This window comes from Hyla sarda, chromosome 8 (assembly GCF_029499605.1).
Source record: "Hyla sarda isolate aHylSar1 chromosome 8, aHylSar1.hap1, whole genome shotgun sequence".
Classification (NCBI taxonomy): Eukaryota; Metazoa; Chordata; class Amphibia; order Anura; family Hylidae; genus Hyla; species Hyla sarda.
In genome coordinates this window covers 115,067,997-115,094,245 of record NC_079196.1, presented here as the reverse complement: position 1 = coordinate 115,094,245, position 26,249 = coordinate 115,067,997, and the positions used below count along the sequence as shown (strand labels likewise).

The following is a 26,249-nucleotide window of genomic DNA, read 5'->3' as shown; positions in this document are numbered from 1 at the left end:
CTTTCTTCATCCTTTTTTCTTTATGTCATTCAGACTTTCATTCATTCGATCTCTCTCACTCACTTGCTTTAACTCATTTGTTCTCACTCACTCACTCACTCAATCACTCACTCACTCATTCACTCTCACTCACTCTCACTCTCTCACTCACTCGCTCACTAAGTCAGTCTCTCTCTCTCTCTCTTTTTCTTTTTATATATATTTTTTTCCGTCTTCTTCTTCTTCTTCTTCTTCAGACCATGTCATAGCACTAATGCCTTTCCAATACCACCAGCAGATGGAGACACTCCATTGCAACATTGGTTGTGAGCAGCAGTTTCTAAAAACAAATGCCTCATGGCGGATTTCCCATCCATCAATGGATGGTAAATTTTGTTTTTATCATTCACTGACCACAGAAACCAATGCATGGTCAAGCAACAGCAATGACACACCCTTGTGTATAGGCATGAGACCCTCATGTCATTTAACAGGATTCAGCACCACCCACAAGACAGCTACCTGTCATGTCATGTCAAACCTGCACAGGTGTGCTAGATTATTATTATTTAGTTTTATTTTATTTTTTTACACCAATCAGTGTGCAAACATGGTCATTAAAACGCTAAATGAATAGACGTTCATAAACCAGTCAGTGCAACTCATCATTTTGGTCTCCAATTCTCAAACTCAAATTCTCACCCACGGAGGATTAAATGAGAATCTTTCTTGTTTAACACTGGAATGGGGTGGTGCACTGTTCACTACCCGAAGATACTGCCACATCGGGTCAATGCATAGGGCGACAGAAGCAAGCTTCCAAATCAGCTCCCTTTCTCAAAAATCCATTTAATTTATGGTCCCCAGATAGGGAACGTATGTATCAGTATGTGCTCACAAGTCACCCAAGTGCAAGTATTCACACAAAAAAAAACGTGCCTCAGGATGCGATCTGTCGCAAGATCCTTTCTTTTTTTACACTTGATCTAAGCCAAAAGGCCTAGAGGGGATAACCGGGAAAGGGGTGGACCCAACCATGTCCCCTTCATGAGCACTCACATTACTCATAGGAATGGAAGGAAGGCTGGCAGCCAACCAGCCTCCCATACACTTTCTGGGTGGGTGGCAGTCAGCCACCCATACATACATACAGCACAGGCTAAACCCACATCATCACTTAAAAAAAGGACAGGCGACCATTGCACTCTGATGGAGCATTTAGCAATGCAATCCATAGCCTGGCTTTTGCCTGAACCCCCATCACTCCTCCTCTTGCATATAAGACAATATTTCAGATCTGCATATGAAAACAACACGCCTACCTTTGTTGCACATAGCTGCCTGCCTGTCTCTAGTTACCCCACTGGCTGTAGCTGCGTCCCTTCCGACATGGAATAACACCAACTGTAACGATAAACTGAAAATTAACAGTATAAACCTGCATCATTTTGGACTCTGGTATTTGCTGAATCCGGGTGACCTGACAATCGATGGTGGTGCCGCTGGTGATTCTGGCCTTCTTGGAATCTGTTGGGCCTATGTGTTAGCTCACACATCACTTGGGTATCCATGGTAACTACCACAACATGGTCATCTGCAGTTTACATCTAGCCCGTGGCATTGAATGGCATTTTAAAAGTGCTAAGGGTCCTGGTGCAATAATCCTCCCATGAGGATCAGCCTCAACGGCTTTGTAGATTGCACTCATGTCAGCAACTCCATATACATTTTTTTTTCTTCATGCTTCTTTCTTCATCCTTTTTTCTTTCTGTCATTCAGACTTTCATTCATTCGATCTCTCTCATTCACTTGCTTTAACTCATTTGTTCTCACTCACTCACTCACTCAATCACTCACTCACTCATTCACTCTCACTCACTCTCACTCTCTCACTCACTCGCTCACTAAGTCAGTCTCTCTCTCTCTCTCTCTTTTTCTTTTTATATATATTTTTTTCCGTCTTCTTCTTCTTCTTCTTCAGACCCTGTCATAGCACTAATGCCTTTCCAATACCACCAGCAGATGGAGACACTCCATTGCAACATTGGTTGTGAGCAGCAGTTTCTAAAAACAAATGCCTCATGGCGGATTTCCCATCCATCAATGGATGGTAAATTTTGTTTTTATCATTCACTGACCACAGAAACCAATGCATGGTCAAGCAACAGCAATGACACACCCTTGTGTATAGGCATGAGACCCTCATGTCATTTAACAGGATTCAGCACCACCCACAAGACAGCTACCTGTCATGTCATGTCAAACCTGCACAGGTGTGCTAGATTATTATTATTTAGTTTTATTTTATTTTTTTACACCAATCAGTGTGCAAACATGGTCATTAAAACGCTAAATGAATAGACGTTCATAAACCAGTCAGTGCAACTCATCATTTTGGTCTCCAATTCTCAAACTCAAATTCTCACCCACGGAGGATTAAATGAGAATCTTTCTTGTTTAACACTGGAATGGGGTGGTGCACTGTTCACTACCCGAAGATACTGCCACATCGGGTCAATGCATAGGGCGACAGAAGCAAGCTTCCAAATCAGCTCCCTTTCTCAAAAATCCATTTAATTTATGGTCCCCAGATAGGGAACGTATGTATCAGTATGTGCTCACAAGTCACCCAAGTGCAAGTATTCACACAAAAAAAAACGTGCCTCAGGATGCGATCTGTCACAAGATCCTTTCTTTTTTTACACTTGATCTAAGCCAAAAGGCCTAGAGGGGATAACCGGGAAAGGGGTGGACCCAACCATGTCCCCTTCATGAGCACTCACATTACTCATAGGAATGGAAGGAAGGCTGGCAGCCAACCAGCCTCCCATACACTTTCTGGGTGGGTGGCAGTCAGCCACCCATACATACATACAGCACAGGCTAAACCCACATCATCACTTAAAAAAAGGACAGGCGACCATTGCACTCTGATGGAGCATTTAGCAATGCAATCCATAGCCTGGCTTTTGCCTGAACCCCCATCACTCCTCCTCTTGCATATAAGACAATATTTCAGATCTGCATATGAAAACAACACGCCTACCTTTGTTGCACATAGCTGCCTGCCTGTCTCTAGTTACCCCACTGGCTGTAGCTGCGTCCCTTCCGACATGGAATAACACCAACTGTAACGATAAACTGAAAATTAACAGTATAAACCTGCATCATTTTGGACTCTGGTATTTGCTGAATCCGGGTGACCTGACAATCGATGGTGGTGCCGCTGGTGATTCTGGCCTTCTTGGAATCTGTTGGGCCTATGTGTTAGCTCACACATCACTTGGGTATCCATGGTAACTACCACAACATGGTCATCTGCAGTTTACATCTAGCCCGTGGCATTGAATGGCATTTTAAAAGTGCTAAGGGTCCTGGTGCAATAATCCTCCCATGAGGATCAGCCTCAACGGCTTTGTAGATTGCACTCATGTCAGCAACTCCATATACATTTTTTTTTCTTCATGCTTCTTTCTTCATCCTTTTTTCTTTCTGTCATTCAGACTTTCATTCATTCGATCTCTCTCACTCACTTGCTTTAACTCATTTGTTCTCACTCACTCACTCACTCAATCACTCACTCACTCATTCACTCTCACTCACTCTCACTCTCTCACTCACTCGCTCACTAAGTCAGTCTCTCTCTCTCTCTCTCTTTTTCTTTTTATATATATGTTTTTTTCCGTCTTCTTCTTCTTCTTCTTCAGACCCTGTCATAGCACTAATGCCTTTCCAATACCACCAGCAGATGGAGACACTCCATTGCAACATTGGTTGTGAGCAGCAGTTTCTAAAAACAAATGCCTCATGGCGGATTTCCCATCCATCAATGGATGGTAAATTTTGTTTTTATCATTCACTGACCACAGAAACCAATGCATGGTCAAGCAACAGCAATGACACACCCTTGTGTATAGGCATGAGACCCTCATGTCATTTAACAGGATTCAGCACCACCCACAAGACAGCTACCTGTCATGTCATGTCAAACCTGCACAGGTGTGCTAGATTATTATTATTTAGTTTTATTTTATTTTTTTACACCAATCAGTGTGCAAACATGGTCATTAAAACGCTAAATGAATAGACGTTCATAAACCAGTCAGTGCAACTCATCATTTTGGTCTCCAATTCTCAAACTCAAATTCTCACCCACGGAGGATTAAATGAGAATCTTTCTTGTTTAACACTGGAATGGGGTGGTGCACTGTTCACTACCCGAAGATACTGCCACATCGGGTCAATGCATAGGGCGACAGAAGCAAGCTTCCAAATCAGCTCCCTTTCTCAAAAATCCATTTAATTTATGGTCCCCAGATAGGGAACGTATGTATCAGTATGTGCTCACAAGTCACCCAAGTGCAAGTATTCACACAAAAACAAACGTGCCTCAGGATGCGATCTGTCGCAAGATCCTTTCTTTTTTTACACTTGATCTAAGCCAAAAGGCCTAGAGGGGATAACCGGGAAAGGGGTGGACCCAACCATGTCCCCTTCATGAGCACTCACATTACTCATAGGAATGGAAGGAAGGCTGGCAGCCAACCAGCCTCCCATACACTTTCTGGGTGGGTGGCAGTCAGCCACCCATACATACATACATACAGCACAGGCTAAACCCACATCATCACTTAAAAAAAGGACAGGCGACCATTGCACTCTGATGGAGCATTTAGCAATGCAATCCATAGCCTGGCTTTTGCCTGAACCCCCATCACTCCTCCTCTTGCATATAAGACAATATTTCAGATCTGCATATGAAAACAACACGCCTACCTTTGTTGCACATAGCTGCCTGCCTGTCTCTAGTTACCCCACTGGCTGTAGCTGCGTCCCTTCCGACATGGAATAACACCAACTGTAACGATAAACTGAAAATTAACAGTATAAACCTGCATCATTTTGGACTCTGGTATTTGCTGAATCCGGGTGACCTGACAATCGATGGTGGTGCCGCTGGTGATTCTGGCCTTCTTGGAATCTGTTGGGCCTATGTGTTAGCTCACACATCACTTGGGTATCCATGGTAACTACCACAACATGGTCATCTGCAGTTTACATCTAGCCCGTGGCATTGAATGGCATTTTAAAAGTGCTAAGGGTCCTGGTGCAATAATCCTCCCATGAGGATCAGCCTCAACGGCTTTGTAGATTGCACTCATGTCAGCAACTCCATATACATTTTTTTTTCTTCATGCTTCTTTCTTCATCCTTTTTTCTTTCTGTCATTCAGACTTTCATTCATTCGATCTCTCTCACTCACTTGCTTTAACTCATTTGTTCTCACTCACTCACTCACTCACTCATTCACTCTCACTCACTCTCACTCTCTCACTCACTCGCTCACTAAGTCAGTCTCTCTCTCTCTCTCTCTTTTTCTTTTTATATATATTTTTTTCCGTCTTCTTCTTCTTCTTCTTCTTCTTCTTCAGACCCTGTCATAGCACTAATGCCTTTCCAATACCACCAGCAGATGGAGACACTCCATTGCAACATTGGTTGTGAGCAGCAGTTTCTAAAAACAAATGCCTCATGGCGGATTTCCCATCCATCAATGGATGGTAAATTTTGTTTTTATCATTCACTGACCACAGAAACCAATGCATGGTCAAGCAACAGCAATGACACACCCTTGTGTATAGGCATGAGACCCTCATGTCATTTAACAGGATTCAGCACCACCCACAAGACAGCTACCTGTCATGTCATGTCAAACCTGCACAGGTGTGCTAGATTATTATTATTTAGTTTTATTTTATTTTTTTACACCAATCAGTGTGCAAACATGGTCATTAAAACGCTAAATGAATAGACGTTCATAAACCAGTCAGTGCAACTCATCATTTTGGTCTCCAATTCTCAAACTCAAATTCTCACCCACGGAGGATTAAATGAGAATCTTTCTTGTTTAACACTGGAATGGGGTGGTGCACTGTTCACTACCCGAAGATACTGCCACATCGGGTCAATGCATAGGGCGACAGAAGCAAGCTTCCAAATCAGCTCCCTTTCTCAAAAATCCATTTAATTTATGGTCCCCAGATAGGGAACGTATGTATCAGTATGTGCTCACAAGTCACCCAAGTGCAAGTATTCACACAAAAAAAAACGTGCCTCAGGATGCGATCTGTCGCAAGATCCTTTCTTTTTTTACACTTGATCTAAGCCAAAAGGCCTAGAGGGGATAACCGGGAAAGGGGTGGACCCAACCATGTCCCCTTCATGAGCACTCACATTACTCATAGGAATGGAAGGAAGGCTGGCAGCCAACCAGCCTCCCATACACTTTCTGGGTGGGTGGCAGTCAGCCACCCATACATACATACAGCACAGGCTAAACCCACATCATCACTTAAAAAAAGGACAGGCGACCATTGCACTCTGATGGAGCATTTAGCAATGCAATCCATAGCCTGGCTTTTGCCTGAACCCCCATCACTCCTCCTCTTGCATATAAGACAATATTTCAGATCTGCATATGAAAACAACACGCCTACCTTTGTTGCACATAGCTGCCTGCCTGTCTCTAGTTACCCCACTGGCTGTAGCTGCGTCCCTTCCGACATGGAATAACACCAACTGTAACGATAAACTGAAAATTAACAGTATAAACCTGCATCATTTTGGACTCTGGTATTTGCTGAATCCGGGTGACCTGACAATCGATGGTGGTGCCGCTGGTGATTCTGGCCTTCTTGGAATCTGTTGGGCCTATGTGTTAGCTCACACATCACTTGGGTATCCATGGTAACTACCACAACATGGTCATCTGCAGTTTACATCTAGCCCGTGGCATTGAATGGCATTTTAAAAGTGCTAAGGGTCCTGGTGCAATAATCCTCCCATGAGGATCAGCCTCGACGGCTTTGTAGATTGCACTCATGTCAGCAACTCCATATACATTTTTTTTTCTTCATGCTTCTTTCTTCATCCTTTTTTCTTTCTGTCATTCAGACTTTCATTCATTCGATCTCTCTCACTCACTTGCTTTAACTCATTTGTTCTCACTCACTCACTCACTCACTCACTCAATCACTCACTCATTCACTCTCACTCACTCTCACTCTCTCACTCACTCGCTCACTAAGTCAGTCTCTCTCTCTCTCTCTCTTTTTCTTTTTATATATATTTTTTTCCGTCTTCTTCTTCTTCTTCAGACCCTGTCATAGCACTAATGCCTTTCCAATACCACCAGCAGATGGAGACACTCCATTGCAACATTGGTTGTGAGCAGCAGTTTCTAAAAACAAATGCCTCATGGCGGATTTCCCATCCATCAATGGATGGTAAATTTTGTTTTTATCATTCACTGACCACAGAAACCAATGCATGGTCAAGCAACAGCAATGACACACCCTTGTGTATAGGCATGAGACCCTCATGTCATTTAACAGGATTCAGCACCACCCACAAGACAGCTACCTGTCATGTCATGTCAAACCTGCACAGGTGTGCTAGATTATTATTATTTAGTTTTATTTTATTTTTTTACACCAATCAGTGTGCAAACATGGTCATTAAAACGCTAAATGAATAGACGTTCATAAACCAGTCAGTGCAACTCATCATTTTGGTCTCCAATTCTCAAACTCAAATTCTCACCCACGGAGGATTAAATGAGAATCTTTCTTGTTTAACACTGGAATGGGGTGGTGCACTGTTCACTACCCGAAGATACTGCCACATCGGGTCAATGCATAGGGCGACAGAAGCAAGCTTCCAAATCAGCTCCCTTTCTCAAAAATCCATTTAATTTATGGTCCCCAGATAGGGAACGTATGTATCAGTATGTGCTCACAAGTCACCCAAGTGCAAGTATTCACACAAAAAAAAACGTGCCTCAGGATGCGATCTGTCGCAAGATCCTTTCTTTTTTTTACACTTGATCTAAGCCAAAAGGCCTAGAGGGGATAACCGGGAAAGGGGTGGACCCAACCATGTCCCCTTCATGAGCACTCACATTACTCATAGGAATGGAAGGAAGGCTGGCAGCCAACCAGCCTCCCATACACTTTCTGGGTGGGTGGCAGTCAGCCACCCATACATACATACAGCACAGGCTAAACCCACATCATCACTTAAAAAAAGGACAGGCGACCATTGCACTCTGATGGAGCATTTAGCAATGCAATCCATAGCCTGGCTTTTGCCTGAACCCCCATCACTCCTCCTCTTGCATATAAGACAATATTTCAGATCTGCATATGAAAACAACACGCCTACCTTTGTTGCACATAGCTGCCTGCCTGTCTCTAGTTACCCCACTGGCTGTAGCTGCGTCCCTTCCGACATGGAATAACACCAACTGTAACGATAAACTGAAAATTAACAGTATAAACCTGCATCATTTTGGACTCTGGTATTTGCTGAATCCGGGTGACCTGACAATCGATGGTGGTGCCGCTGGTGATTCTGGCCTTCTTGGAATCTGTTGGGCCTATGTGTTAGCTCACACATCACTTGGGTATCCATGGTAACTACCACAACATGGTCATCTGCAGTTTACATCTAGCCCGTGGCATTGAATGGCATTTTAAAAGTGCTAAGGGTCCTGGTGCAATAATCCTCCCATGAGGATCAGCCTCGACGGCTTTGTAGATTGCACTCATGTCAGCAACTCCATATACATTTTTTTTTCTTCATGCTTCTTTCTTCATCCTTTTTTCTTTCTGTCATTCAGACTTTCATTCATTCGATCTCTCTCACTCACTTGCTTTAACTCATTTGTTCTCACTCACTCACTCACTCACTCAATCACTCACTCACTCATTCACTCTCACTCACTCTCACTCTCTCACTCACTCGCTCACTAAGTCAGTCTCTCTCTCTCTCTCTCTTTTTCTTTTTATATATATTTTTTTCCGTCTTCTTCTTCTTCTTCTTCTTCAGACCCTGTCATAGCACTAATGCCTTTCCAATACCACCAGCAGATGGAGACACTCCATTGCAACATTGGTTGTGAGCAGCAGTTTCTAAAAACAAATGCCTCATGGCGGATTTCCCATCCATCAATGGATGGTAAATTTTGTTTTTATCATTCACTGACCACAGAAACCAATGCATGGTCAAGCAACAGCAATGACACACCCTTGTGTATAGGCATGAGACCCTCATGTCATTTAACAGGATTCAGCACCACCCACAAGACAGCTACCTGTCATGTCATGTCAAACCTGCACAGGTGTGCTAGATTATTATTATTTAGTTTTATTTTATTTTTTTACACCAATCAGTGTGCAAACATGGTCATTAAAACGCTAAATGAATAGACGTTCATAAACCAGTCAGTGCAACTCATCATTTTGGTCTCCAATTCTCAAACTCAAATTCTCACCCACGGAGGATTAAATGAGAATCTTTCTTGTTTAACACTGGAATGGGGTGGTGCACTGTTCACTACCCGAAGATACTGCCACATCGGGTCAATGCATAGGGCGACAGAAGCAAGCTTCCAAATCAGCTCCCTTTCTCAAAAATCCATTTAATTTATGGTCCCCAGATAGGGAACGTATGTATCAGTATGTGCTCACAAGTCACCCAAGTGCAAGTATTCACACAAAAAAACGTGCCTCAGGATGCGATCTGTCGCAAGATCCTTTCTTTTTTTACACTTGATCTAAGCCAAAAGGCCTAGAGGGGATAACCGGGAAAGGGGTGGACCCAACCATGTCCCCTTCATGAGCACTCACATTACTCATAGGAATGGAAGGAAGGCTGGCAGCCAACCAGCCTCCCATACACTTTCTGGGTGGGTGGCAGTCAGCCACCCATACATACATACAGCACAGGCTAAACCCACATCATCACTTAAAAAAAGGACAGGCGACCATTGCACTCTGATGGAGCATTTAGCAATGCAATCCATAGCCTGGCTTTTGCCTGAACCCCCATCACTCCTCCTCTTGCATATAAGACAATATTTCAGATCTGCATATGAAAACAACACGCCTACCTTTGTTGCACATAGCTGCCTGCCTGTCTCTAGTTACCCCACTGGCTGTAGCTGCGTCCCTTCCGACATGGAATAACACCAACTGTAACGATAAACTGAAAATTAACAGTATAAACCTGCATCATTTTGGACTCTGGTATTTGCTGAATCCGGGTGACCTGACAATCGATGGTGGTGCCGCTGGTGATTCTGGCCTTCTTGGAATCTGTTGGGCCTATGTGTTAGCTCACACATCACTTGGGTATCCATGGTAACTACCACAACATGGTCATCTGCAGTTTACATCTAGCCCGTGGCATTGAATGGCATTTTAAAAGTGCTAAGGGTCCTGGTGCAATAATCCTCCCATGAGGATCAGCCTCGACGGCTTTGTAGATTGCACTCATGTCAGCAACTCCATATACATTTTTTTTTCTTCATGCTTCTTTCTTCATCCTTTTTTCTTTCTGTCATTCAGACTTTCATTCATTCGATCTCTCTCACTCACTTGCTTTAACTCATTTGTTCTCACTCACTCACTCACTCAATCACTCACTCACTCATTCACTCTCACTCACTCTCACTCTCTCACTCACTCGCTCACTAAGTCAGTCTCTCTCTCTCTCTCTCTCTTTTTCTTTTTATATATATTTTTTTCCGTCTTCTTCTTCTTCTTCTTCAGACCCTGTCATAGCACTAATGCCTTTCCAATACCACCAGCAGATGGAGACACTCCATTGCAACATTGGTTGTGAGCAGCAGTTTCTAAAAACAAATGCCTCATGGCGGATTTCCCATCCATCAATGGATGGTAAATTTTGTTTTTATCATTCACTGACCACAGAAACCAATGCATGGTCAAGCAACAGCAATGACACACCCTTGTGTATAGGCATGAGACCCTCATGTCATTTAACAGGATTCAGCACCACCCACAAGACAGCTACCTGTCATGTCATGTCAAACCTGCACAGGTGTGCTAGATTATTATTATTTAGTTTTATTTTATTTTTTTACACCAATCAGTGTGCAAACATGGTCATTAAAACGCTAAATGAATAGACGTTCATAAACCAGTCACTGCAACTCATCATTTTGGTCTCCAATTCTCAAACTCAAATTCTCACCCACGGAGGATTAAATGAGAATCTTTCTTGTTTAACACTGGAATGGGGTGGTGCACTGTTCACTACCCGAAGATACTGCCACATCGGGTCAATGCATAGGGCGACAGAAGCAAGCTTCCAAATCAGCTCCCTTTCTCAAAAATCCATTTAATTTATGGTCCCCAGATTGGGAACGTATGTATCAGTATGTGCTCACAAGTCACCCAAGTGCAAGTATTCACACAAAAAAAAACGTGCCTCAGGATGCGATCTGTCGCAAGATCCTTTCTTTTTTTACACTTGATCTAAGCCAAAAGGCCTAGAGGGGATAACCGGGAAAGGGGTGGACCCAACCATGTCCCCTTCATGAGCACTCACATTACTCATAGGAATGGAAGGAAGGCTGGCAGCCAACCAGCCTCCCATACACTTTCTGGGTGGGTGGCAGTCAGCCACCCATACATACATACAGCACAGGCTAAACCCACATCATCACTTAAAAAAAAGGACAGGCGACCATTGCACTCTGATGGAGCATTTAGCAATGCAATCCATAGCCTGGCTTTTGCCTGAACCCCCATCACTCCTCCTCTTGCATATAAGACAATATTTCAGATCTGCATATGAAAACAACACGCCTACCTTTGTTGCACATAGCTGCCTGCCTGTCTCTAGTTACCCCACTGGCTGTAGCTGCGTCCCTTCCGACATGGAATAACACCAATTGTAACGATAAACTGAAAATTAACAGTATAAACCTGCATCATTTTGGACTCTGGTATTTGCTGAATCCGGGTGACCTGACAATCGATGGTGGTGCCGCTGGTGATTCTGGCCTTCTTGGAATCTGTTGGGCCTATGTGTTAGCTCACACATCACTTGGGTATCCATGGTAACTACCACAACATGGTCATCTGCAGTTTACATCTAGCCCGTGGCATTGAATGGCATTTTAAAAGTGCTAAGGGTCCTGGTGCAATAATCCTCCCATGAGGATCAGCCTCAACGGCTTTGTAGATTGCACTCATGTCAGCAACTCCATATACATTTTTTTTTCTTCATGCTTCTTTCTTCATCCTTTTTTCTTTCTGTCATTCAGACTTTCATTCATTCGATCTCTCTCACTCACTTGCTTTAACTCATTTGTTCTCACTCACTCACTCACTCAATCACTCACTCACTAATTCACTCTCACTCACTCTCACTCTCTCACTCACTCGCTCACTAAGTCAGTCTCTCTCTCTCTCTTTTTCTTTTTATATATATTTTTTTCCGTCTTCTTCTTCTTCTTCTTCTTCTTCAGACCCTGTCATAGCACTAATGCCTTTCCAATACCACCAGCAGATGGAGACACTCCATTGCAACATTGGTTGTGAGCAGCAGTTTCTAAAAACAAATGCCTCATGGCGGATTTCCCATCCATCAATGGATGGTAAATTTTGTTTTTATCATTCACTGACCACAGAAACCAATGCATGGTCAAGCAACAGCAATGACACACCCTTGTGTATAGGCATGAGACCCTCATGTCATTTAACAGGATTCAGCACCACCCACAAGACAGCTACCTGTCATGTCATGTCAAACCTGCACAGGTGTGCTAGATTATTATTATTTAGTTTTATTTTATTTTTTTACACCAATCAGTGTGCAAACATGGTCATTAAAACGCTAAATGAATAGACGTTCATAAACCAGTCAGTGCAACTCATCATTTTGGTCTCCAATTCTCAAACTCAAATTCTCACCCACGGAGGATTAAATGAGAATCTTTCTTGTTTAACACTGGAATGGGGTGGTGCACTGTTCACTACCCGAAGATACTGCCACATCGGGTCAATGCATAGGGCGACAGAAGCAAGCTTCCAAATCAGCTCCCTTTCTCAAAAATCCATTTAATTTATGGTCCCCAGATAGGGAACGTATGTATCAGTATGTGCTCACAAGTCACCCAAGTGCAAGTATTCACACAAAAAAAAACGTGCCTCAGGATGCGATCTGTCGCAAGATCCTTTCTTTTTTTACACTTGATCTAAGCCAAAAGGCCTAGAGGGGATAACCAGGAAAGGGGTGGACCCAACCATGTCCCCTTCATGAGCACTCACATTACTCATAGGAATGGAAGGAAGGCTGGCAGCCAACCAGCCTCCCATACACTTTCTGGGTGGGTGGCAGTCAGCCACCCATACATACATACAGCACAGGCTAAACCCACATCATCACTTAAAAAAAGGACAGGCGACCATTGCACTCTGATGGAGCATTTAGCAATGCAATCCATAGCCTGGCTTTTGCCTGAACCCCCATCACTCCTCCTCTTGCATATAAGACAATATTTCAGATCTGCATATGAAAACAACACGCCTACCTTTGTTGCACATAGCTGCCTGCCTGTCTCTAGTTACCCCACTGGCTGTAGCTGCGTCCCTTCCGACATGGAATAACACCAACTGTAACGATAAACTGAAAATTAACAGTATAAACCTGCATCATTTTGGACTCTGGTATTTGCTGAATCCGGGTGACCTGACAATCGATGGTGGTGCCGCTGGTGATTCTGGCCTTCTTGGAATCTGTTGGGCCTATGTGTTAGCTCACACATCACTTGGGTATCCATGGTAACTACCACAACATGGTCATCTGCAGTTTACATCTAGCCCGTGGCATTGAATGGCATTTTAAAAGTGCTAAGGGTCCTGGTGCAATAATCCTCCCATGAGGATCAGCCTCGACGGCTTTGTAGATTGCACTCATGTCAGCAACTCCATATACATTTTTTTTTCTTCATGCTTCTTTCTTCATCCTTTTTTCTTTCTGTCATTCAGACTTTCATTCATTCGATCTCTCTCACTCACTTGCTTTAACTCATTTGTTCTCACTCACTCACTCACTCAATCACTCACTCACTCATTCACTCTCACTCACTCACTTGCTCACTAAGTCAGTCTCTCTCTCTCTCTTTTTCTTTTTATATATATTTTTTTCCGTCTTCTTCTTCTTCTTCTTCAGACCCTCTCATAGCACTAATGCCTTTCCAATACCACCAGCAGATGGAGACACTCCATTGCAACATTGGTTGTGAGCAGCAGTTTCTAAAAACAAATGCCTCATGGCGGATTTCCCATCCATCAATGGATGGTAAATTTTGTTTTTATCATTCACTGACCACAGAAACCAATGCATGGTCAAGCAACAGCAATGACACACCCTTGTGTATAGGCATGAGACCCTCATGTCATTTAACAGGATTCAGCACCACCCACAAGACAGCTACCTGTCATGTCATGTCAAACCTGCACAGGTGTGCTAGATTATTATTATTTAGTTTTATTTTATTTTTTTACACCAATCAGTGTGCAAACATGGTCATTAAAACGCTAAATGAATAGACGTTCATAAACCAGTCAGTGCAACTCATCATTTTGGTCTCCAATTCTCAAACTCAAATTCTCACCCACGGAGGATTAAATGAGAATCTTTCTTGTTTAACACTGGAATGGGGTGGTGCACTGTTCACTACCCGAAGATACTGCCACATCGGGTCAATGCATAGGGCGACAGAAGCAAGCTTCCAAATCAGCTCCCTTTCTCAAAAATCCATTTAATTTATGGTCCCCAGATAGAGAACGTATGTATCAGTATGTGCTCACAAGTCACCCAAGTGCAAGTATTCACACAAAAAAAAAACGTGCCTCAGGATGCGATCTGTCGCAAGATCCTTTCTTTTTTTACACTTGATCTAAGCCAAAAGGCCTAGAGGGGATAACCGGGAAAGGGGTGGACCCAACCATGTCCCCTTCATGAGCACTCACATTACTCATAGGAATGGAAGGAAGGCTGGCAGCCAACCAGCCTCCCATACACTTTCTGGGTGGGTGGCAGTCAGCCACCCATACATACATACAGCACAGGCTAAACCCACATCATCACTTAAAAAAAGGACAGGCGACCATTGCACTCTGATGGAGCATTTAGCAATGCAATCCATAGCCTGGCTTTTGCCTGAACCCCCATCACTCCTCCTCTTGCATATAAGACAATATTTCAGATCTGCATATGAAAACAACACGCCTACCTTTGTTGCACATAGCTGCCTGCCTGTCTCTAGTTACCCCACTGGCTGTAGCTGCGTCCCTTCCGACATGGAATAACACCAACTGTAACGATAAACTGAAAATTAACAGTATAAACCTGCATCATTTTGGACTCTGGTATTTGCTGAATCCGGGTGACCTGACAATGGATGGTGGTGCCGCTGGTGATTCTGGCCTTCTTGGAATCTGTTGGGCCTATGTGTTAGCTCACACATCACTTGGGTATCCATGGTAACTACCACAACATGGTCATCTGCAGTTTACATCTAGCCCGTGGCATTGAATGGCATTTTAAAAGTGCTAAGGGTCCTGGTGCAATAATCCTCCCATGAGGATCAGCCTCAACGGCTTTGTATATTGCACTCATGTCAGCAACTCCATATACATTTTTTTTTCTTCATGCTTCTTTCTTCATCCTTTTTTCTTTCTGTCATTCAGACTTTCATTCATTCGATCTCTCTCACTCACTTGCTTTAACTCATTTGTTCTCACTCACTCACTCACTCACTCAATCACTCACTCACTCATTCACTCTCACTCACTCTCACTCTCTCACTCACTCGCTCACTAAGTCAGTCTCTCTCTCTCTCTCTCTTTTTCTTTTTATATATATTTTTTTCCGTCTTCTTCTTCTTCTTCTTCAGACCCTGTCATAGCACTAATGCCTTTCCAATACCACCAGCAGATGGAGACACTCCATTGCAACATTGGTTGTGAGCAGCAGTTTCTAAAAACAAATGCCTCATGGCGGATTTCCCATCCATCAATGGATGGTAAATTTTGTTTTTATCATTCACTGACCACAGAAACCAATGCATGGTCAAGCAACAGCAATGACACACCCTTGTGTATAGGCATGAGACCCTCATGTCATTTAACAGGATTCAGCACCACCCACAAGACAGCTACCTGTCATGTCATGTCAAACCTGCACAGGTGTGCTAGATTATTATTATTTAGTTTTATTTTATTTTTTTACACCAATCAGTGTGCAAACATGGTCATTAAAACGCTAAATGAATAGACGTTCATAAACCAGTCAGTGCAACTCATCATTTTGGTCTCCAATTCTCAAACTCAAATTCTCACCCACGGAGGATTAAATGAGAATCTTTCTTGTTTAACACTGGAATGGGGTGGTGCACTGTTCACTACCCGAAGATACTGCCACATCGGGTCAATGCATAGGGCGACAGAAGCAAGCTTCCAAATCAGCTCCCTTTCTCAAAAATCCATTTAATTTATGGTCCCCAGATAGGGAACGTATGTATCAGTATGTGCTCACAAGTCACCCAAGTGCAAGTATTCACACAAAAAAAAACGTGCCTCAGGATGCGATCTGTCGCAAGATCCTTTCTTTTTTTACACTTGATCTAAGCCAAAAGGCCTAGAGGGGATAACCAGGAAAGGGGTGGACCCAACCATGTCCCCTTCATGAGCACTCACATTACTCATAGGAATGGAAGGAAGGCTGGCAGCCAACCAGCCTCCCATACACTTTCTGGGTGGGTGGCAGTCAGCCACCCATACATACATACAGCACAGGCTAAACCCACATCATCACTTAAAAAAAGGACAGGCGACCATTGCACTCTGATGGAGCATTTAGCAATGCAATCCATAGCCTGGCTTTTGCCTGAACCCCCATCACTCCTCCTCTTGCATATAAGACAATATTTCAGATCTGCATATGAAAACAACACGCCTACCTTTGTTGCACATAGCTGCCTGCCTGTCTCTAGTTACCCCACTGGCTGTAGCTGCGTCCCTTCCGACATGGAATAACACCAACTGTAACGATAAACTGAAAATTAACAGTATAAACCTGCATCATTTTGGACTCTGGTATTTGCTGAATCCGGGTGACCTGACAATCGATGGTGGTGCCGCTGGTGATTCTGGCCTTCTTGGAATCTGTTGGGCCTATGTGTTAGCTCACACATCACTTGGGTATCCATGGTAACTACCACAACATGGTCATCTGCAGTTTACATCTAGCCCGTGGCATTGAATGGCATTTTAAAAGTGCTAAGGGTCCTGGTGCAATAATCCTCCCATGAGGATCAGCCTCGACGGCTTTGTAGATTGCACTCATGTCAGCAACTCCATATACATTTTTTTTTCTTCATGCTTCTTTCTTCATCCTTTTTTCTTTCTGTCATTCAGACTTTCATTCATTCGATCTCTCTCACTCACTTGCTTTAACTCATTTGTTCTCACTCACTCACTCACTCACTCAATCACTCACTCACTCATTCACTCTCACTCACTCTCACTCTCTCACTCACTCGCTCACTAAGTCAGTCTCTCTCTCTCTCTTTTTCTTTTTATATATATTTTTTTCCGTCTTCTTCTTCTTCTTCTTCAGACCCTGTCATAGCACTAATGCCTTTCCAATACCACCAGCAGATGGAGACACTCCATTGCAACATTGGTTGTGAGCAGCAGTTTCTAAAAACAAATGCCTCATGGCAGATTTCCCATCCATCAATGGATGGTAAATTTTGTTTTTATCATTCACTGACCACAGAAACCAATGCATGGTCAAGCAACAGCAATGACACACCCTTGTGTATAGGCATGAGACCCTCATGTCATTTAACAGGATTCAGCACCACCCACAAGACAGCTACCTGTCATGTCATGTCAAACCTGCACAGGTGTGCTAGATTATTATTATTTAGTTTTATTTTATTTTTTTACACCAATCAGTGTGCAAACATGGTCATTAAAACGCTAAATGAATAGACGTTCATAAACCAGTCAGTGCAACTCATCATTTTGGTCTCCAATTCTCAAACTCAAATTCTCACCCACGGAGGATTAAATGAGAATCTTTCTTGTTTAACACTGGAATGGGGTGGTGCACTGTTCACTACCCGAAGATACTGCCACATCGGGTCAATGCATAGGGCGAAAGAAGCAAGCTTCCAAATCAGCTCCCTTTCTCAAAAATCCATTTAATTTATGGTCCCCAGATTGGGAACGTATGTATCAGTATGTGCTCACAAGTCACCCAAGTGCAAGTATTCACACAAAAAAAAATGTGCCTCAGGATGCGATCTGTCGCAAGATCCTTTCTTTTTTTACACTTGATCTAAGCCAAAAGGCCTAGAGGGGATAACCGGGAAAGGGGTGGACCCAACCATGTCCCCTTCATGAGCACTCACATTACTCATAGGAATGGAAGGAAGGCTGGCAGCCAACCAGCCTCCCATACACTTTCTGGGTGGGTGGCAGTCAGCCACCCATACATACATACAGCACAGGCTAAACCCACATCATCACTTAAAAAAAGGACAGGCGACCATTGCACTCTGATGGAGCATTTAGCAATGCAATCCATAGCCTGGCTTTTGCCTGAACCCCCATCACTCCTCCTCTTGCATATAAGACAATATTTCAGATCTGCATATGAAAACAACACGCCTACCTTTGTTGCACATAGCTGCCTGCCTGTCTCTAGTTACCCCACTGGCTGTAGCTGCGTCCCTTCCGACATGGAATAACACCAACTGTAACGATAAACTGAAAATTAACAGTATAAACCTGCATCATTTTGGACTCTGGTATTTGCTGAATCCGGGTGACCTGACAATCGATGGTGGTGCCGCTGGTGATTCTGGCCTTCTTGGAATCTGTTGGGCCTATGTGTTAGCTCACACATCACTTGGGTATCCATGGTAACTACCACAACATGGTCATCTGCAGTTTACATCTAGCCCGTGGCATTGAATGGCATTTTAAAAGTGCTAAGGGTCCTGGTGCAATAATCCTCCCATGAGGATCAGCCTCAATGGCTTTGTAGATTGCACTCATGTCAGCAACTCCATATACATTTTTTTTTCTTCATGCTTCTTTCTTCATCCTTTTTTCTTTCTGTCATTCAGACTTTCATTCATTCGATCTCTCTCACTCACTTGCTTTAACTCATTTGTTCTCACTCACTCACTCACTCAATCACTCACTCACTCATTCACTCTCACTCACTCACTCGCTCACTAAGTCAGTCTCTCTCTCTCTCTTTTTCTTTTTATATATATTTTTTTCCGTCTTCTTCTTCTTCTTCTTCAGACCCTGTCATAGCACTAATGCCTTTCCAATACCACCAGCAGATGGAGACACTCCATTGCAACATTGGTTGTGAGCAGCAGTTTCTAAAAACAAATGCCTCATGGCGGATTTCCCATCCATCAATGGATGGTAAATTTTGTTTTTATCATTCACTGACCACAGAAACCAATGCATGGTCAAGCAACAGCAATGACACACCCTTGTGTATAGGCATGAGACCCTCATGTCATTTAACAGGATTCAGCACCACCCACAAGACAGCTACCTGTAATGTCATGTCAAACCTGCACAGGTGTGCTAGATTATTATTATTTAGTTTTATTTTATTTTTTTCCACCAATCAGTGTGCAAACATGGTCATTAAAACGCTAAATGAATAGACGTTCATAAACCAGTCAGTGCAACTCATCATTTTGGTCTCCAATTCTCAAACTCAAATTCTCACCCACGGAGGATTAAATGAGAATCTTTCTTGTTTAACACTGGAATGGGGTGGTGCACTGTTCACTACCCGAAGATACTGCCACATCGGGTCAATGCATAGGGCGACAGAAGCAAGCTTCCAAATCAGCTCCCTTTCTCAAAAATCCATTTAATTTATGGTCCCCAGATAGAGAACGTATGTATCAGTATGTGCTCACAAGTCACCCAAGTGCAAGTATTCACACAAAAAAAAAAACGTGCCTCAGGATGCGATCTGTCGCAAGATCCTTTCTTTTTTTACACTTGATCTAAGCCAAAAGGCCTAGAGGGGATAACCGGGAAAGGGGTGGACCCAACCATGTCCCCTTCATGAGCACTCACATTACTCATAGGAATGGAAGGAAGGCTGGCAGCCAACCAGCCTCCCATACACTTTCTGGGTGGGTGGCAGTCAGCCACCCATACATACATACAGCACAGGCTAAACCCACATCATCACTTAAAAGAAAGGACAGGCGACCATTGCACTCTGATGGAGCATTTAGCAATGCAATCCATAGCCTGGCTTTTGCCTGAACCCCCATCACTCCTCCTCTTGCATATAAGACAATATTTCAGATCTGCATATGAAAACAACACGCCTACCTTTGTTGCACATAGCTGCCTGCCTGTCTCTAGTTACGCCACTGGCTGTAGCTGCGTCCCTTCCGACATGGAATAACACCAACTGTAACAATAAACTGAAAATTAACAGTATAAACCTGCATCATTTTGGACTCTGGTATTTGCTGAATCCGGGTGACCTGACAATCGATGGTGGTGCCGCTGGTGATTCTGGCCTTTTTGGAATCTGTTGGGCCTATGTGTTAGCTCACACATCACTTGGGTATCCATGGTAACTACCACAACATGGTCATCTGCAGTTTACATCTAGCCCGTGGCATTGAATGGCATTTTAAAAGTGCTAAGGGTCCTGGTGCAATAATCCTCCCATGAGGATCAGCCTCAACGGCTTTGTAGATTGCACTCATGTCAGCAACTCCATATACATTTTTTTTTCTTCATGCTTCTTTCTTCATCCTTTTTTCTTTCTGTCATTCAGACTTTCATTCATTCGATCTCTCTCACTCACTTGCTTTAACTCATTTGTTCTCACTCACTCACTCACTCACTCACTCAATCACTCACTCACTCATTCACTCTCACTCACTCTCACTCTCTCACTCACTCGCTCACTAAGTCAGTCTCTCTCTCTCTCTCTCTTTTTCTTTTTATATATATTTTTTTCCGTCTTCTTCTTCTTCTTCTTCAGACCCTGTCATAGCACTAATGCCTTTCCAATACCACCAGCAGATGGAGACACTCCATTGCAACATTGGTTGTGAGCAGCAGTTTCTAAAAACAAATGCCTCATGGCGGATTTCCCATCCATCAATGGATGGTAAATTTTGTTTTTATCATTCACTGACCACAGAAACCAATGCATGGTCAAGCAACAGCAATGACACACCCTTGTGTATAGGCATGAGACCCTCATGTCATTTAACAGGATTCAGCACCACCCACAAGACAGCTACCTGTCATGTCATGTCAAACCTGCACAGGTGTGCTAGATTATTATTATTTAGTTTTATTTTATTTTTTTACACCAATCAGTGTGCAAACATGGTCATTAAAACGCTAAATGAATAGACGTTCATAAACCAGTCAGTGCAACTCATCATTTTGGTCTCCAATTCTCAAACTCAAATTCTCACCCACGGAGGATTAAATGAGAATCTTTCTTGTTTAACACTGGAATGGGGTGGTGCACTGTTCACTACCCGAAGATACTGCCACATCGGGTCAATGCATAGGGCGACAGAAGCAAGCTTCCAAATCAGCTCCCTTTCTCAAAAATCCATTTAATTTATGGTCCCCAGATAGGGAACGTATGTATCAGTATGTGCTCACAAGTCACCCAAGTGCAAGTATTCACACAAAAAAAAACGTGCCTCAGGATGCGATCTGTCGCAAGATCCTTTCTTTTTTTACACTTGATCTAAGCCAAAAGGCCTAGAGGGGATAACCGGGAAAGGGGTGGACCCAACCATGTCCCTTTCATGAGCACTCACATTACTCATAGGAATGGAAGGAAGGCTGGCAGCCAACCAGCCTCCCATACACTTTCTGGGTGGGTGGCAGTCAGCCACATACATACATACATACAGCACAGGCTAGACCCACATCATCACTTAAAAAAAGGACAGGCGACCATTGCACTCTGATGGAGCATTTAGCAATGCAATCCATAGCCTGGCTTTTGCCTGAACCCCCATCACTCCTCCTCTTGCATATAAGACAATATTTCAGATCTGCATATGAAAACAACACGCCTACCTTTGTTGCACATAGCTGCCTGCCTGTCTCTAGTTACCCCACTGGCTGTAGCTGCGTCCCTTCCGACATGGAATAACACCAACTGTAACGATAAACTGAAAATTAACAGTATAAACCTGCATCATTTTGGACTCTGGTATTTGCTGAATCCGGGTGACCTGACAATCGATGGTGGTGCCGCTGGTGATTCTGGCCTTCTTGGAATCTGTTGGGCCTATGTGTTAGCTCACACATCACTTGGGTATCCATGGTAACTACCACAACATGGTCATCTGCAGTTTACATCTAGCCCGTGGCATTGAATGGCATTTTAAAAGTGCTAAGGGTCCTGGTGCAATAATCCTCCCATGAGGATCAGCCTCAACGGCTTTGTAGATTGCACTCATGTCAGCAACTCCATATACATTTTTTTTTCTTCATGCTTCTTTCTTCATCCTTTTTTCTTTCTGTCATTCAGACTTTCATTCATTCGATCTCTCTCACTCACTTGCTTTAACTCATTTGTTCTCACTCACTCACTCACTCAATCACTCACTCACTCATTCACTCTCACTCACTCTCACTCTCTCACTCACTCGCTCACTAAGTCAGTCTCTCTCTCTCTCTTTTTCTTTTTATATATATTTTTTTCCGTCTTCTTCTTCTTCTTCTTCTTCTTCAGACCCTGTCATAGCACTAATGCCTTTCCAATACCACCAGCAGATGGAGACACTCCATTGCAACATTGGTTGTGAGCAGCAGTTTCTAAAAACAAATGCCTCATGGCGGATTTCCCATCCATCAATGGATGGTAAATTTTGTTTTTATCATTCACTGACCACAGAAACCAATGCATGGTCAAGCAACAGCAATGACACACCCTTGTGTATAGGCATGAGACCCTCATGTCATTTAACAGGATTCAGCACCACCCACAAGACAGCTACCTGTCATGTCATGTCAAACCTGCACAGGTGTGCTAGATTATTATTATTTAGTTTTATTTTATTTTTTTCCACCAATCAGTGTGCAAACATGGTCATTAAAACGCTAAATGAATAGACGTTCATAAACCAGTCAGTGCAACTCATCATTTTGGTCTCCAATTCTCAAACTCAAATTCTCACCCACGGAGGATTAAATGAGAATCTTTCTTGTTTAACACTGGAATGGGGTGGTGCACTGTTCACTACCCGAAGATACTGCCACATCGGGTCAATGCATAGGGCGACAGAAGCAAGCTTCCAAATCAGCTCCCTTTCTCAAAAATCCATTTAATTTATGGTCCCCAGATAGAGAACGTATGTATCAGTATGTGCTCACAAGTCACCCAAGTGCAAGTATTCACACAAAAAAAAAAACGTGCCTCAGGATGCGATCTGTCGCAAGATCCTTTCTTTTTTTACACTTGATCTAAGCCAAAAGGCCTAGAGGGGATAACCGGGAAAGGGGTGGACCCAACCATGTCCCCTTCATGAGCACTCACATTACTCATAGGAATGGAAGGAAGGCTGGCAGCCAACCAGCCTCCCATACACTTTCTGGGTGGGTGGCAGTCAGCCACCCATACATACATACAGCACAGGCTAAACCCACATCATCACTTAAAAAAAGGACAGGCGACCATTGCACTCTGATGGAGCATTTAGCAATGCAATCCATAGCCTGGCTTTTGCCTGAACCCCCATCACTCCTCCTCTTGCATATAAGACAATATTTCAGATCTGCATATGAAAACAACACGCCTACCTTTGTTGCACATAGCTGCCTGCCTGTCTCTAGTTACCCCACTGGCTGTAGCTGCGTCCCTTCCGACATGGAATAACACCAACTGTAACGATAAACTGAAAATTAACAGTATAAACCTGCATCATTTTGGACTCTGGTATTTGCTGAATCCGGGTGACCTGACAATCGATGGTGGTGCCGCTGGTGATTCTGGCCTTTTTGGAATCTGTTGGGCCTATGTGTTAGCTCACACATCACTTGGGTATCCATGGTAACTACCACAACATGGTCATCTGCAGTTTACATCTAGCCCGTGGCATTGAATGGCATTTTAAAAGTGCTAAGGGTCCTGGTGCAATAATCCTCCCATGAGGATCAGCCTCAACGGCTTTGTAGATTGCACTCATGTCAGCAACTCCATATACATTTTTTTTTCTTCATGCTTCTTTCTTCATCCTTTTTTCTTTCTGTCATTCAGACTTTCATTCATTCGATCTCTCTCACTCACTTGCTTTAACTCATTTGTTCTCACTCACTCACTCACTCACTCAATCACTCACTCACTCATTCACTCTCACTCACTCTCACTCTCTCACTCACTCGCTCACTAAGTCAGTCTCTCTCTCTCTTTTTCTTTTTATATATATTTTTTTCCGTCTTCTTCTTCTTCTTCTTCAGACCCTGTCATAGCACTAATGCCTTTCCAATACCACCAGCAGATGGAGACACTCCATTGCAACATTGGTTGTGAGCAGCAGTTTCTAAAAACAAATGCCTCATGGCGGATTTCCCATCCATCAATGGATGGTAAATTTTGTTTTTATCATTCACTGACCACAGAAACCAATGCATGGTCAAGCAACAGCAATGACACACCCTTGTGTATAGGCATGAGACCCTCATGTCATTTAACAGGATTCAGCACCACCCACAAGACAGCTACCTGTCATGTCATGTCAAACCTGCACAGGTGTGCTAGATTATTATTATTTAGTTTTATTTTATTTTTTTACACCAATCAGTGTGCAAACATGGTCATTAAAACGCTAAATGAATAGACGTTCATAAACCAGTCAGTGCAACTCATCATTTTGGTCTCCAATTCTCAAACTCAAATTCTCACCCACGGAGGATTAAATGAGAATCTTTCTTGTTTAACACTGGAATGGGGTGGTGCACTGTTCACTACCCGAAGATACTGCCACATCGGGTCAATGCATAGGGCGACAGAAGCAAGCTTCCAAATCAGCTCCCTTTCTCAAAAATCCATTTAATTTATGGTCCCCAGATAGGGAACGTATGTATCAGTATGTGCTCACAAGTCACCCAAGTGCAAGTATTCACACAAAAAAAAACGTGCCTCAGGATGCAATCTGTCGCAAGATCCTTTCTTTTTTTACACTTGATCTAAGCCAAAAGGCCTAGAGGGGATAACCGGGAAAGGGGTGGACCCAACCATGTCCCCTTCATGAGCACTCACATTACTCATAGGAATGGAAGGAAGGCTGGCAGCCAACCAGCCTCCCATACACTTTCTGGGTGGGTGGCAGTCAGCCACCCATACATACATACAGCACAGGCTAAACCCACATCATCACTTAAAAAAAGGACAGGCGACCATTGCACTCTGATGGAGCATTTAGCAATGCAATCCATAGCCTGGCTTTTGCCTGAACCCCCATCACTCCTCCTCTTGCATATAAGACAATATTTCAGATCTGCATATGAAAACAACACGCCTACCTTTGTTGCACATAGCTGCCTGCCTGTCTCTAGTTACCCCACTGGCTGTAGCTGCGTCCCTTCCGACATGGAATAACACCAACTGTAACGATAAACTGAAAATTAACAGTATAAACCTGCATCATTTTGGACTCTGGTATTTGCTGAATCCGGGTGACCTGACAATCGATGGTGGTGCCGCTGGTGATTCTGGCCTTCTTGGAATCTGTTGGGCCTATGTGTTAGCTCACACATCACTTGGGTATCCATGGTAACTACCACAACATGGTCATCTGCAGTTTACATCTAGCCCGTGGCATTGAATGGCATTTTAAAAGTGCTAAGGGTCCTGGTGCAATAATCCTCCCATGAGGATCAGCCTCAACGGCTTTGTAGATTGCACTCATGTCAGCAACTCCATATACATTTTTTTTTCTTCATGCTTCTTTCTTCATCCTTTTTTCTTTCTGTCATTCAGACTTTCATTCATTCGATCTCTCTCACTCACTTGCTTTAACTCATTTGTTCTCACTCACTCACTCACTCACTCAATCACTCACTCACTCATTCACTCTCACTCACTCTCACTCTCTCACTCACTCGCTCACTAATTCAGTCTCTCTCTCTCTCTCTTTTTCTTTTTATATATATTTTTTTCCGTCTTCTTCTTCTTCTTCTTCAGACCCTGTCATAGCACTAATGCCTTTCCAATACCACCAGCAGATGGAGACACTCCATTGCAACATTGGTTGTGAGCAGCAGTTTCTAAAAACAAATGCCTCATGGCGGATTTCCCATCCATCAATGGATGGTAAATTTTGTTTTTATCATTCA

The 26,249-nt window shown here is 43.3% G+C and overlaps 15 pseudogenes; all 15 read right to left on the bottom strand.

The window, feature by feature from the left end:
- Positions 1–726: 726 nt before the first annotated feature.
- LOC130286710 (U2 spliceosomal RNA) lies at positions 727–990 on the bottom strand (annotated as a pseudogene).
- Positions 991–2,450: 1,460 nt separating this feature from the next.
- LOC130286561 (U2 spliceosomal RNA) lies at positions 2,451–2,714 on the bottom strand (annotated as a pseudogene).
- A 1,462-nt stretch (positions 2,715–4,176) lies between these two features.
- LOC130287729 (U2 spliceosomal RNA) lies at positions 4,177–4,440 on the bottom strand (annotated as a pseudogene).
- A 1,461-nt stretch (positions 4,441–5,901) lies between these two features.
- Positions 5,902–6,165, bottom strand: LOC130286708 (U2 spliceosomal RNA; annotated as a pseudogene).
- Positions 6,166–7,626: 1,461 nt separating this feature from the next.
- On the bottom strand, positions 7,627–7,891 carry LOC130288571 (U2 spliceosomal RNA; annotated as a pseudogene).
- A 1,467-nt stretch (positions 7,892–9,358) lies between these two features.
- LOC130288355 (U2 spliceosomal RNA) lies at positions 9,359–9,620 on the bottom strand (annotated as a pseudogene).
- Positions 9,621–11,082: 1,462 nt separating this feature from the next.
- Positions 11,083–11,346, bottom strand: LOC130286690 (U2 spliceosomal RNA; annotated as a pseudogene).
- Positions 11,347–12,809: 1,463 nt separating this feature from the next.
- Positions 12,810–13,073, bottom strand: LOC130286707 (U2 spliceosomal RNA; annotated as a pseudogene).
- A 1,442-nt stretch (positions 13,074–14,515) lies between these two features.
- Positions 14,516–14,780, bottom strand: LOC130289191 (U2 spliceosomal RNA; annotated as a pseudogene).
- Positions 14,781–16,244: 1,464 nt separating this feature from the next.
- LOC130286706 (U2 spliceosomal RNA) lies at positions 16,245–16,508 on the bottom strand (annotated as a pseudogene).
- Positions 16,509–17,968: 1,460 nt separating this feature from the next.
- Positions 17,969–18,232, bottom strand: LOC130285703 (U2 spliceosomal RNA; annotated as a pseudogene).
- A 1,442-nt stretch (positions 18,233–19,674) lies between these two features.
- LOC130289228 (U2 spliceosomal RNA) lies at positions 19,675–19,940 on the bottom strand (annotated as a pseudogene).
- Positions 19,941–21,409: 1,469 nt separating this feature from the next.
- LOC130286705 (U2 spliceosomal RNA) lies at positions 21,410–21,673 on the bottom strand (annotated as a pseudogene).
- A 1,464-nt stretch (positions 21,674–23,137) lies between these two features.
- LOC130289227 (U2 spliceosomal RNA) lies at positions 23,138–23,403 on the bottom strand (annotated as a pseudogene).
- A 1,458-nt stretch (positions 23,404–24,861) lies between these two features.
- On the bottom strand, positions 24,862–25,125 carry LOC130290181 (U2 spliceosomal RNA; annotated as a pseudogene).
- Positions 25,126–26,249: the final 1,124 nt, after the last annotated feature.